The sequence below is a fragment of the Suricata suricatta genome, chromosome 15 (assembly GCF_006229205.1).
Source record: "Suricata suricatta isolate VVHF042 chromosome 15, meerkat_22Aug2017_6uvM2_HiC, whole genome shotgun sequence".
In the NCBI taxonomy this organism is placed as follows: domain Eukaryota; kingdom Metazoa; phylum Chordata; class Mammalia; order Carnivora; family Herpestidae; genus Suricata; species Suricata suricatta.
In genome coordinates, this window is record NC_043714.1 from 75,465,375 (window position 1) to 75,478,108 (window position 12,734).

Genomic DNA, 12,734 nt, shown 5'->3' on the forward strand with positions numbered 1-12,734 from the left:
GATGCTGGGGGCCACGCACTGCATGGCGGCCACGCGCTTGAAGAACGCAGACTTCCGGTGGAAGCCAATCAGCTCGTAGAGCTCGGAGAGGATGCTGTATCGCTGGATTTTCTCTTCTTCGGAAAGCTGAAGCACAGACAGGAAGTAAAAAGCTTCTGAGATGTGAAACACATAAAAAGAGCTTTTTCACAAAACAGAGGTACGATGAAACAGGGGGGAAGGGCCAGGCCGAGTTCCCGCGCCCTGAGGACACCGCCTGGAAAAGCATGGAAGCAGCAGGACACCAAAGTCCAAAGCCTCTCGGAGACCCAGCTCTTCAAGTTCATCCAGTCCTTTTGTGCGTAAGGCCTGTAACTCTCCGAACGAACGTATTTGCTACAGAGCACAGGGCCTCCACTTTAAGCTCCCTCATAAAAGAAAAGGAAGGACGGTTCACCTTGACGCTAGGATTTGGGCGGGGGCTTTCTTCAAGCACCAAACCTTCCAAAGCAGAAAATACATGGAACCACAAAATCAGACAATGGGCCGCTAATAATCACAACATCTAACTTGGGCTTCAGCCTTCATGCTTCCAGAAGCTCTTCTTTCATCCATGAGCTGACTGGATTCTCCCCACACTCCCGTGATGTAGTAACAGCTTCTGCTTCTCAAGTACCGGCAAATGTAAGGTGCCTCAATCATCACAACAATCCCAGGAACCATTCCTACCCCAGCTCACAGAGGAGGAAACGTGAGGCTCAGAGAGGTATCACAGCCAACGTAAAATCATAGCCCGGAAGTGTCCGAGGCCAGAGCGGGGTTCAGGTTGGGGCTCTGCTGACCTCACTGTGTCACAGCCCCCCGTGAAGAGTGAGGCTGGCCACCACCCACCCTGCTGCTTGAGGCCACCCCGCGTAGGAGGCACTTCTGCCCCTCTGCCAGAGACATCTGCGAGCACAGACCACAGCGTGGCGGCTCTTCCGCGCCCTCGCCACGCCCACCGCCATGACCCTCGCTTGGGCCCTCGCCTGGACGGCAAGTCTAAATGGTCTTCCAACGAGCTTTCGAGACCTTCCGTTCTCCATCATAAGCACCGCCAGACCGGTATTCCGGGAGCACAGCTCAGAGCCCGTCCCCGCTTCTCAGAAACACCAGGAAGTCCTTGGTTACGACAACCAGAAGCCCAGAGCCGTCTCCGGCACACCAGTCTGCCCTCGTGACCCCAGGCCCCGCTGCCCGCCTGTGACCCAGCCAAACGGGACAATTCTGGCGTGTGTGCTTTCTCATCTGTCGACATCTGTCAGTGGATGCATTCTGGAGTCCACGGTGCCTGGGGCTGGACTCACAGCAGGGAACAGACCGGGGACAGACCCCTGCGCTCATGGAAGGCAACAGCAAAGACGTGAACGGAGAACCGCTCAGAGTTCGATGAAACAGAGGAGGGCCGCCTCTCCAGGAAACGTGGAGGAAGGAGGGCCAGCTGGGCACGGGCACTCCAGGCAGAGTAAGGAAATACCAGGCAGGCTCCCACGTGTCCCCACCGCAGCACCCCGCTCAGCACCCTCCCAGACGCTGGTCCGCGTGCGCTCCGGGGCGGGCGGCCTCTCCCTTCCCTAGGTTCTCACCGCCTTCCTGGATTCCACGCCGCCACTTCCCTCTTCTGCATTGTTCACGTTCACACTCCATCTCCGCCCCCCCACCACACACCCCTGGAGGACCACCAGACGTTCTCTAAAGTGGAAGCATCATTTTTTATATTTCATATAGAATTTACATATAGAATATATAAAGAATTCTTACAATTCAATAATAAGTAGACAAGCAACCCAATTTAAAATGGGCAATGAATCTGAATAGGCGTTTCTCCAAAAAAAGGTACACAAACCTAGGCGCCTGGGTGGCCCAGTCAGTGAAGCGTCGACTTTGGCTCCGGTCATGATCACACAGTTTGAGCCCCATATCAGGCTCTGCGCTATCAGCTTTGAATCCTCTGTCTCCCTCTCTGCCCCTCCCCAGCTGTGCTCTCTCTCTCTCAAAGGCAAACATTTTTTAAAAATGGGGTGCCTGTGTGTCTCAGTTGGTTAAATGTCCGGTTTCAGCTCAGGTCATGATCTCACAGTTCATGTGTTCGAGCCCCGCGTTGGGCTCCGTGCTGACGGCTCACAGCCTGGAGGCTGCTTCGGATTCTGTGTCTCCCTCTCTGTGCAGTTACCATCTATCACCACAGGGTTTTTACAATATTACTGACTAAATTCCTTCTGCTGTACTTTTCATCCCTGTGACTTATTTCATAACTGGAAGTTGGTACCTCTTCATCCCCTTCACCAATTTCTGCCATCCCCCCCACCCTGGCAACCACGAGCTCTGTATTTATCAGTCTGTTTCTCTTTTTGTTGTTATCATTCGTTCATTGTTTTTTAGATTCCACATGTAAAGGAGCTCATCTTGTACTTGTCTTTGTCTGACTTATTTCACTTAGCGTAATGTCCTCTAGGTCCATCCATATTATTGTGCGTGGCAAGATTTCATTCAAAGGAATGACTAGAAAGCCAGACTGAGAACATTCCAATCGGCACATACGTGTATAGATGGACACTTGGGGCTGTGCCCGTAACGTGGCCACTATAAATAATGCTGCAATAAACACAGGGGTGCGTGTATCTCTTCAAATAAGTGTTTTCATTTTCCTCAGGGAAAGAGCCAGAAGTAGAACTACTGAATTTTTGAGGACCCTCCGTTCTGTTCTCCAGAGTGGCTGTGCCCATTCGCATTGCCACCAGCAGTGCACAATGGCTCCTTTTTCTCCACACCCTCACCAACATTTTTTTTTTTGTCTTTTTGATAATAGCCATTCTGACAGGTGTGAGGTGGTATTTCATCGTGGTTTTGACTTGGATTTCCCTTCTGGTGAGTGACGCTGAGCCCTTTTCACGTGCCTGTTAGTCATCTGGATGTCTTCTTTGGGAAAAATGTCTATTTAGGTCCTCTGCCCATTTTTTAATCAGATTTTGTTTTGTTTTGAATTATATGAATTCTTTCTGTTTTAGATATTAAGCTTTATCAGATATATCATTTCCAAATATCTCCTCCCGTTCACTGGGTTGCCATTTTGTTTTGTTTATGGTTTCCTTTGCAAGTGCAAAACCCATTTAGTTTGGGGTAGTCCCAATAGTCTGTTTTGCTTCCCTTGCCTGGGAAGACAGATCTAGAAAAGTGTTGCTAAGGCTGATGTCCAAGAGATTACTGCCAATGTTTTCCATTAGGTCTATGTTTTCCTTTAGGCATTTCATGGTTTCAAGCCCTGTAGTTAGGACTGTAATCCATTTTGAATTTATTTTTATATATGCCGTATAAGAATGTGATTCCGTTTCACTCTTTTGCATGTAGCTAGCTGTCCAATTTCCCCAACACCATGTATTGAAGATACTTCTTTTCCCCATTATATACTTTGAACTCCTTTGTCATAGATTAATTGACCACATAAGCACAAGTTTATTTCTGGGCTCTCTGTTCTGTTTCATTGATCTATGTGTCTGTTTTTATGCAAGCACCATACTATTTTGATCCCTATAACTTACTAGGATAGTCTGAATTCAGAAAGTGTGAGGCATTTGTTCTTCTTTCTCAAGATTGCTTTGGCTATTTGGGGTCTTTTGTGGTTCCACACAAGTTTTAGGATTCTTTGTTCTAGTTCTCTGAAAAATACTAATTAGTATTTTCATAGGAATTGCTTTCAACCTGTACATTATTCTGGGTAGTATGAAGTTTTAACAATGTTAATTCTTCCAATCCATGAGCATGGTATAGCTCTCCATTTATTTACATCATCTCAATTTCATTCATCAATTTCTTATAGTTTTCAGAGTACAGGTCTTTCACCTCCATGGTTAAATTTATTCCTAGGAATTTTTTTCTTTTGATATAATTGTAAGTGAGGTTGTTTTCTTAATCTTCCTTCTGTTATTTCATTATGAGTGTAAAGATATACAACAAATTTCTATTTATCAACTTTATGTCCCACAACTTTCTTGAATTCAGTTATTAATTCTAGTAGTTTTTTGGTGGCATCTTTAGGATTTTCTATATATAGTATCATCTCATCTGCAATTAGTGCCAGTTTTATTTCTTTCTTGCCAATTTGGATGACGTTTGTTTCTTTTTCTTGTCTGATTGCTATGGCTAGGACTCCTGGTACTATGTGGAATAAAAGCGACCACAGTGGACATCCCTGTCACATTACTGATCTTAGAGAACGTTCCATGTGGATTTGTCACATATGGTCTCTGTCAGGTTGAGGTATAAAGTCTAAAGTAGAAGCATCATTTCACACTCATACTAGTAGCATGAGTATTATTATTGCTCCACATGCTCACCAACATTTTAGTCACTCTGGTGGCTTTAGTTTGCATTTACCTAATAACTAATGGTTTTAGACATTTCTTCATATAATTGTTGGCCACCTCTATATCTTCTACCATAAAGCATTTGTTCAAATTTTCCGGTCATTTTTTAATTTATATCATTTGTCTTATCACTGAGTCATAGGAGTTCTTTTTATATTCTCAATGTTCTATAGTCCCAGTCTGCTGCACAGTTATTTTCCAAAAGGAATCTTTTGATAAGCAGAAATTGTGAAGGAGCTCACAATTTATCAATTGTTTTTCAATTTACTTTTCTTTTATGGTTAAAGCTTTCTGTGCCCTTGCCTGAGAGATAGTTGCTTACCCCGAAGTCCCAAACATATTCCTCTATGTTTTCTTGTAGAAGCTTTACGCTTAGGTCTGCAGCCCATGTGTACACGAGTTTCAAGGACAAGGTCTTTGCCGTCTTTGCATACAGCACCAGCTGCAGAGAGATTCCAGTACAGTGAGGTGCAGCTACGGGCAGAGGCCTGAGGAGGTCTATGCGGGAGAGGCAGAAGTATTTAATGCTTCCATACCTGTAAACTCCCAGACCAGCAACTGTATCATTTGGTTTTAAATATGGTAAAAGATGTTGCGGGAGGTAAAGTATTAGTGCTCAACGAAGCCACCATCTAAAATAAAGGGGACGGCCAAGGCAAGGTCACAGGCCTTGGCCTCCAATCCCTCAACGTTCCCACTGCCATTTCCAGGGACACTATGAAGGATGAGAGACCAGGGGTGCCTGGGTGGCCCAGCTGGTTGAGTGACTGGCCCTTGATTTCAGCTCAGATCACGATCTCATGGTTTGTGGCCTCGAGCCCACGTGGGGCTCTATGCGACAGCATGGAGCCTGCTTGGGCTTCTCTCTCCCTCTCTCTGCTCCTCCCCCACATGCTCATGCTTTCTCTCTCCTTCAAAATAAATAAATAAGGGGCGCCTGGGTGGCTCAGTCGGTTAGGCCTCCGACTTCGGCTCAGGTCAGATCTCACGTTGGTGGGTTCGAGCCCCGCGTCAGGCTCTGTGCTGACAGCTAGCTCAGAGCCTGGAGCCTGCTTCCGGTTCTGTGTCTCCTTCTCTCTCTGCCCCTCCCCCTCTCATGCTCTGTATCAAAAATAAATAAAACATTAAAAAATAATAATAATAAATAAACATTAAAAAATTTAAGGATGAAAGACAGGAATACTCTCAGTAGTAATATACTCCTTCATTCTTTATGCCATTTGAACATAATAAGAAACCAAATGATAAACACTATAAATAGAACTGCAATCGCTTCGAGCCCCAGAAAAGATTCTTGATGGAAAAGTCCTGGGCACGACGGCCTCAGCACCCCAGGAAAACACCGGACTAAGAAGCCCCTCCATGCCCATGGGACCTGTGAGAAGTTAGGTCAGCAGAGACGGCCACAGCACAAGAATCTGGGGAACAGGAAAGAGTCCCGGACAAAATTTTAGGCCACGATCTTCACAAAATTTTGGGATGAAATCAAATTCCCAAGTTCATTTCAGATCTGCTGCTCTTTTAGAGGGACGATTAATCGACACATCTTTCTCCAGTTTTTCAATAGGCTGCGTGGCCATGACGGCTGAGCCCACCAGGGCCCAGACATTTGCATGAGGTCCCGATGGGAAGTAACTCAAAGATCACCCAAGGCCAGTGGCTCTACTCATGGACGGACTCAGGAATTCCAATGTTAACTCACATTCCATCCCCGCCTTGGAAGTATGCTCATGCCTGTTTTATTCCACTGGAAAGAAAGCTGCACTGTTAACAGGAAGGACGCCTGGCCATCTGGGAGGAAGCGACAGGCACGGGAATCAGGAACCCAAGTGCCAGTTCCAAATGTACACGTTGCTTGCGCTGGCACTTCCCTTATTAATGTGGATAATAAAATCCATTCGTGACCGCTTGGGAAGACTACATGAAATAACGTGTGTGCTCAGCACAGGCTTAAAATTCCCAGTGAGTGTGCAGGAACTGGGAAATACCATTGTTAATTAGTGCCTTTGATGTCACTGCTGTTAACTCAAAATTAGCCAGCCAGAGGTGTTCCAGAAAATGCTCCAACGGCCATCAGCTTCTCAAACACGGGAACCCGCAGAGCCCTGGTAAGGAAAGCAGCACCAGTCGCCATGCCACAGCCTGGTAACGGCTCTACCCGCAATGACTGTGACACAGCAGGGCAGAAAACTGAGGAGACCATACATTCTCAAGTGTGGAAAACACATTCTGTTTCTATCCACATTTATTTCTAGCCGTAATTATACAGAGAGAAAATATATATTCAAAATACCCAAAATTTCCACACATACGTGTCAAAACAGCTTGGAAAGGAAAGAACGTAACTTTCTTCCCTGCCTCCCAAAGCAGGGTTACAAGGTTTGTACCAAGGACCGTTCTTTAAAAAGCATCTGCTTAAGTAACTGGGTCCATTTTCAGTCTTAATCATTCACAGGGAAACAAAACACAGTTACATAAGCCCTGGTCCCTCGATGGTTGACAAGGTCATGGAGGAAACAGACCAACAAGGAAATCAGTCTCCTGAGTGCCCGGTACCCGAGAAGACGGGTGGAGGGACTGATGGCGTAGGGCAACTGTGCCCAGCACTCCGGGCGGGTACCCAAAAGGCTACTGGAGCAGGTATACACGCCACGCACCTCACACCTTGACAAACATTAAAGAAAGAGGAAACTTTACAAACTACTAACCCTGGGTAAGGACACCGCCCAAAAGTGGTCGAGTACTTGACTCTGCTCATCCCCGCTCCCTTGGACTCATTCTTACATAATCTTCAAACCCAGCTGATCTGGGCTCAGGAAGTACTGCCTACCCTTACCAACTCCGGGTTTAGTGAGCGAGCAAACCTAGTGTGTACCTGGGTGACTGCACAGATTCTGCCTCTGTCTTTCTCAGTGTCCGTTCTTTAATTCTAAAGAGTCCTAAGTTTAAGTATATCCACCATAAAATATATTCCTTCCAAGGACAAGTCAGGGAGCCCGAAATTACAAGCCAACTAAATAAGTCCATATACAACCAAACTGTCACCTACCCATCATTTTCTTAATATCATCTCCTGCCTGACTGTAATAAACACTTTCCTCCACTGAGCTCAAAAAACACAGATTTGTCTCCTCAAATAGAATGCAAGCTCCATAAAAGACTATTTCAGGGGCGCCTGGGTGGCTCAGTCAGTGAACCATCTGACTCATTATTTTGGCTCAGGTCATGATCTCACAGCTCATGAACCTGAGCCCCACACTGGGCTCTGCATTGCTGGGATCCTCTCTCTCACTCTCTCTCTGCTTCTCCCTCACTCAAGTGCTTTCTCTCTCTCACTCTCTCTCAAAAATAAATAAATAAACTTTAAAAAGAATAAAAATAAAAGTAAATAGCTAAGACCCATAATAGACACATGAAAAAAATGCTCAACATCTCTCAGTATCAGGGAAATGCAAACCAAAACACAATGAAACATCACTCCACACCTGTCAGAATGGCTAACGTCAAAAAGACAAAAAACAACTGTTGGCAAGGATGTCAAGAAAAAGAAACTCTTGTGCACTCTTGGTGGGAATGTAAACCGGGGCAGCCACTGTGGAAGGCAGTATGGAGATTCCTCAAAAAATTAAACACAGAGGCGCCGGGGTGGCTCAGTGGGTTAAGCGTCCGACTCCAGCTCGGGTCCTGCTCTCACAGTTGATGAGTTCGATCCCCTGCATAGGGCTCTGCACTGACAGAGTCCGCTTTACATCCTCCATCCCCCTCTCTCTGCCCTTCCCGCTTATGCACGTGCTCTCTCTCTTGCTCGTTCTCTCTCAAAAATAAATTTTCAAAAAATTAAAAATAGAAATACCATGTGATCAAATAACCCCACCACTGAAAACAAAAACGGAATCTGAAAGATATATACACCTTTCTTCTGTGGCATTTATAGCAGCCAAAACACGGACGCAACCGGAGTGTCCGCGGACAGCCACTTGCAGATAAAACCGCACACGGGTAATGAATGGACAGGCAAGATACATATGTACACGCGCACAGTGGACTACCTCTCAGCCAAAAGAAAGGAAGAAGATGGGATCGTGCCATTGTCACAGCATGGACGGCCCTAGAGGGTCCTGTGCTGAGTGAAATAAGTCAGACTGGGACAGACAGATACCATAGGATTTCACGCACATGTAGGATCTAAACAAACAAACAGAAAGGCAGCCTCAGACCTATAAATACAGAGAACAAACTGACAGTTGCCAGAGGGCAGAGGAGTCAGGTGACGGGAAAAACGGGTGAAGGGCAGCAGGAGACATGGGCTTCCACTTGTGGAATGAGTTAAGTCATGAGGAAAAAGGCGCAGCGCAGGGACCAGAGTCAACAACACGGTAATGGTGACACACAGGGACAGACAGCAGCCACGCTTGTGAACACAGCATAATGTACAAACTTGTCGAATCATTGTTCTACGCCTGGAACTAAAATAACGTGGGTGTCAACTACACACAAATTTTTAAATTTTTTAAAGAAAATAATATAATATTTAAGGTCCCTAACAGGCTAGAGACTTAGAGGGGCCTACAAATTAAGCAAGGGGCAGAGCCAGAATATGCGAAAGCAGTCTACAAGATTAATGAGGTATATACACTATGGATGAAATCAGCAATTCCTAGAAATACCTAATCCGAACACGGCAGTGATACAGTGTCTCTCTCCCTGGGAAATGGCCAACATAAAGTAGAAGCAATGAAAGCAAAACCTGGAATTCTAAGCTGGCAAGTTACACGAGGCTCCCAACCACACCGGCCTCTGTCCTGAAGAGAAGGCAGCTCGCTGGCGCTTAGCTGTGGCACCTGAGCCCGGGCAAGGGCTGTGCCATGTGAATTCTCAGTGAGTGTCTAGTGAAAGAAGCGATCGATACGAAACCAGGAGGTCCGATGACAGAGATGACAGTACTCATCCACTTATCAAGTACGTCTTCCCGTTCAGTGACCAACATTGCGGGGTCCTCCCCTCAGAGATGAAGGATTTTATGAAAATGCTCAGCTCGGGGACGGGTGGCCTTGGTGCGTGCCACAGCCACGCACCCCGGCTCACTCGTGCCACCTGGCTGGGATGCTCCAAAGGCACTTTGGCCTCTACCTGCGCGACCTGGCCCCCCCCGGTCCTCCTCCCCCAGCTGTCCTCCTCCAGGGCCCCCAGCCACCTGCCCCCACTGTGACCCCCGCTCCCTCACACCTGTGATCAGGGACCACTTCCCATCACAGGTGCCTCCCCTGATAGCCGTTCTCCGACACACAGCCTGAGCCGGACGCCACGCTGCGCACTGCACATGCGACAGACACGTGATAGCTCCCTAATGCTTTACATGACTTCTACCCATTGAACCGTAGTCAGCGCTCCTGGCTGTTTCCGCAGATGACTGGCCAAATATTTCATAAGCTCACCTCAGCAGGTCATGACGAGCAGACTAGAAAATGTCCCATTGGCTGTGGTTACACTGCAGCCAACCACCAGGGCCTCGGGGAGAGCTCCCCGTTCTCGCGGGCGCTGTTCCGTCATTTGCACTTGGGGGTGTTTAATAACACGCGTGCTAAGCAGCCAGGCTCCCCGAACATGACCCTCTTCACAGACACATACGATCTGGTTTCAAGTACAGGTTTCAAGTCTTTCTGACACACTGTTATCAAAAATTTATTTTGGAATGGACAGCGCTAAGCGACTCTACGCATCTGACTCAAAGCATCTGACTAACTACGCCCAAAGGATTCTGATGAGTGCATCCTGAATAAGCTCCCGGTACTGCCCCACGGTGCCCCACCCAAGGGTCTGACTTCTCACCGTCACACACGCGCCCGGGTAGCTTGACCTGCGTCTGGGTTTCTCATTTATAAAATGCAGGGGGAAGAGGCAATTGTGAATAGATTCATTTAACAAATATAGGTCTGGCACTTACTATGCATAAAATCCTAGGAACACACAGATGAGCCCTCCAGCAGCTCAGCCTTTCCACTTATAATAGCATTAAAAAGAATAAAATAATGAGATACATTCAACAAAAATGTGTAAGACTTGTACACTGAAAGCAATAAAAATATCACTGAAAGGAATTTTCAAAGACCTAAACATACAGAAGCCACCTCATGTTCATGGGACGGAAGGCAATACTAAGACGTCAAAATACCCCGAAGTGAGGTACAGAATCCTCCGGATCCCTATCAAAATCCCAGCTGGCTTCCATGGAGACACTGGCACGCTGACCCCAAAACGCACAGAGAAATCCGAGGGACCCAGAAGAGCCGACACAATCTTCAAAAGGCAGAGCACAGACAGAGGACTCACCCTCCCCAACTTGGAAACTTACTATGAAGCTACTGATCAGGTCAGGACAGTACTGGTTCAGATGAACATATAAACCAATGGAATGGAGTAAAAATCCAGACAAAAACCCTCACACTTGCAGTCAGTTTTCCTCAAGGGCCCACGACTGCTCACGGGGGAAGGACGTGCAGTCTGCAGAGGGCGCTGGGCCGCCTGGCCTCTGTCAGCCACAGGCGCGCCCTGAGCCGACTGCGTACCGCCCAGATTAACTCGAAGTGGGCCCACGGCCTAGCTGTCAAAACTAAACCTGTGAACTTCCTCAAAGGAAACGGTAAAGCTCTGGGACTCTGGATCAGGCTACGTTTTCCTAGATGCAACACCAAGAACATGAGTGGTAAGACAAACAACAGGTAAACTGACTTCATTAGAATTACAGTCCGTGCTGCAAAGGACATCGTCAACAAAGTGAAATGACGGCCCACAGGACAGGAGAAGACTTGCAGAGCGGCTGTCTGATAAGAGACTCATATCCAGGATACAGACAAGCTCTCACAAATGAACAATAAAAAGAAAAACAAAACTCAATTTAAACACTGGCAAAGAATTTACGTACATATACAAATGGCCCATAAGCTCATGAAAAGATGCCCAGTATCATTAGGCATCAGGGAAATGTAAACAAAACCAAAATGACACAACTGTGCGCGCCCAGCAGGGTGGCTGTAACCATGCACGGACAGTGTCATAGGTCAGCGCGGGTGTGAGGCGGCGGTGGCGGACGCGTGAGTGGTGTAGCTGCTCTGGACAACAGTCTGGCAGCTCCTCAGACGGTGAAACAGAGTCACTGGAAGCCCCGGCCACACTACCCTGGAACTATTCCCAACGGAACTAAAAACACGTGTCCTCACAAAAACTCGCACATCAGTGCTCAGAGCAGCATTATTCACAACAGCCAAGGGTGGAAACAACCCAATTTCCATCGACTGATGAATGAATAAGCAAAATGGGGCCGATCCACTCTGTGGGATCCTATCCAGCCCCGAAACAAGAAGGAAGCATGGGGGGCACCTGGGGGGCTCAGCTGGTTAAGTGTCTGACTTCAGCTCAGGTCATGATCTCACAGTCCGTGGGTTCCAGCCTGGCATTGGGCTCTGTTGACAGCTAGCTCTGAGCCTGAAGCCTGTCTTCAGAGTCTGTGTCTCCCCCTCTCTCTGACCCTCCCCTGCTCATGCTGTCTGTCTCTCTCTCTCTCCCAAAAATAAATAAAAAACATTATATAAATAAGAAGGAAGCACAGATTCCTGCTACAACATGGATGAACCCCGAACACGTTTTGCTCCGGGAGTCAGCCGGACACACAAAGACCAATAACTATCCTTTTAGGTGACAATATGTAAGTGTTCATCGTACTACTCTTGTAACTTTTCCAAAGGCTTAAATCTTCCAAAACAAAACAGACTGTACATTAAGAGTACAAAGTAGGGGCGTCTGGGGCGGCTCAGTGGCTTAAGCACCAGACTCTTGATCTCGGCTCAGGGCACGAGCTCACACTTCTCCAGAGGGAGCCCCGTGTGGGGCTCTGAGCTGACAGCACGGAGCCTGCTTGGGCTTTTCTCTGCCTCTCCCCACTCGCATGCGCTCACTCCTACTCTGTCTCAAAATAAACAAACATTTAACAACACAAAGTAATTCCTCACGGGAGGGTTTTAAGGACAAAGGCGGAAGCGCACGTGCACGTCCACAGGTGCTCACTGCCATCACTGCCACTAGAGGAGGGGGACCACATTCGTCACCGCTGTCCTGCGTCCACCACCCAGCCGCTGCCAGCGGGCCCTGATGTCTGACACAGTGCGTGGACTCCGCAGGCGTTCCAAACCTCCTTATTGGAGATTCAGCACCTTCCTGCCAGCTCCACAGCCACCGGCGTAAGGAGCCCAGGATCCTGAGGAGCAGGATGGGTCTGTGATGCTGTTTATGCAGTTATTTACATTCTGACCCACCCTGAAAAAAAAAAACCTAAATCAACTTTTTAAATACAACCTA

General features: G+C 47.4%; 1 protein-coding gene across 1 annotated transcript in view; it reads right to left on the reverse strand.

The window, feature by feature from the left end:
- Window positions 1-12,734, reverse strand: part of TRAPPC9 (trafficking protein particle complex 9) — a 529,205-nt gene that overhangs the window by 459,229 nt on the left and 57,242 nt on the right. The window lies entirely within an intron of this gene.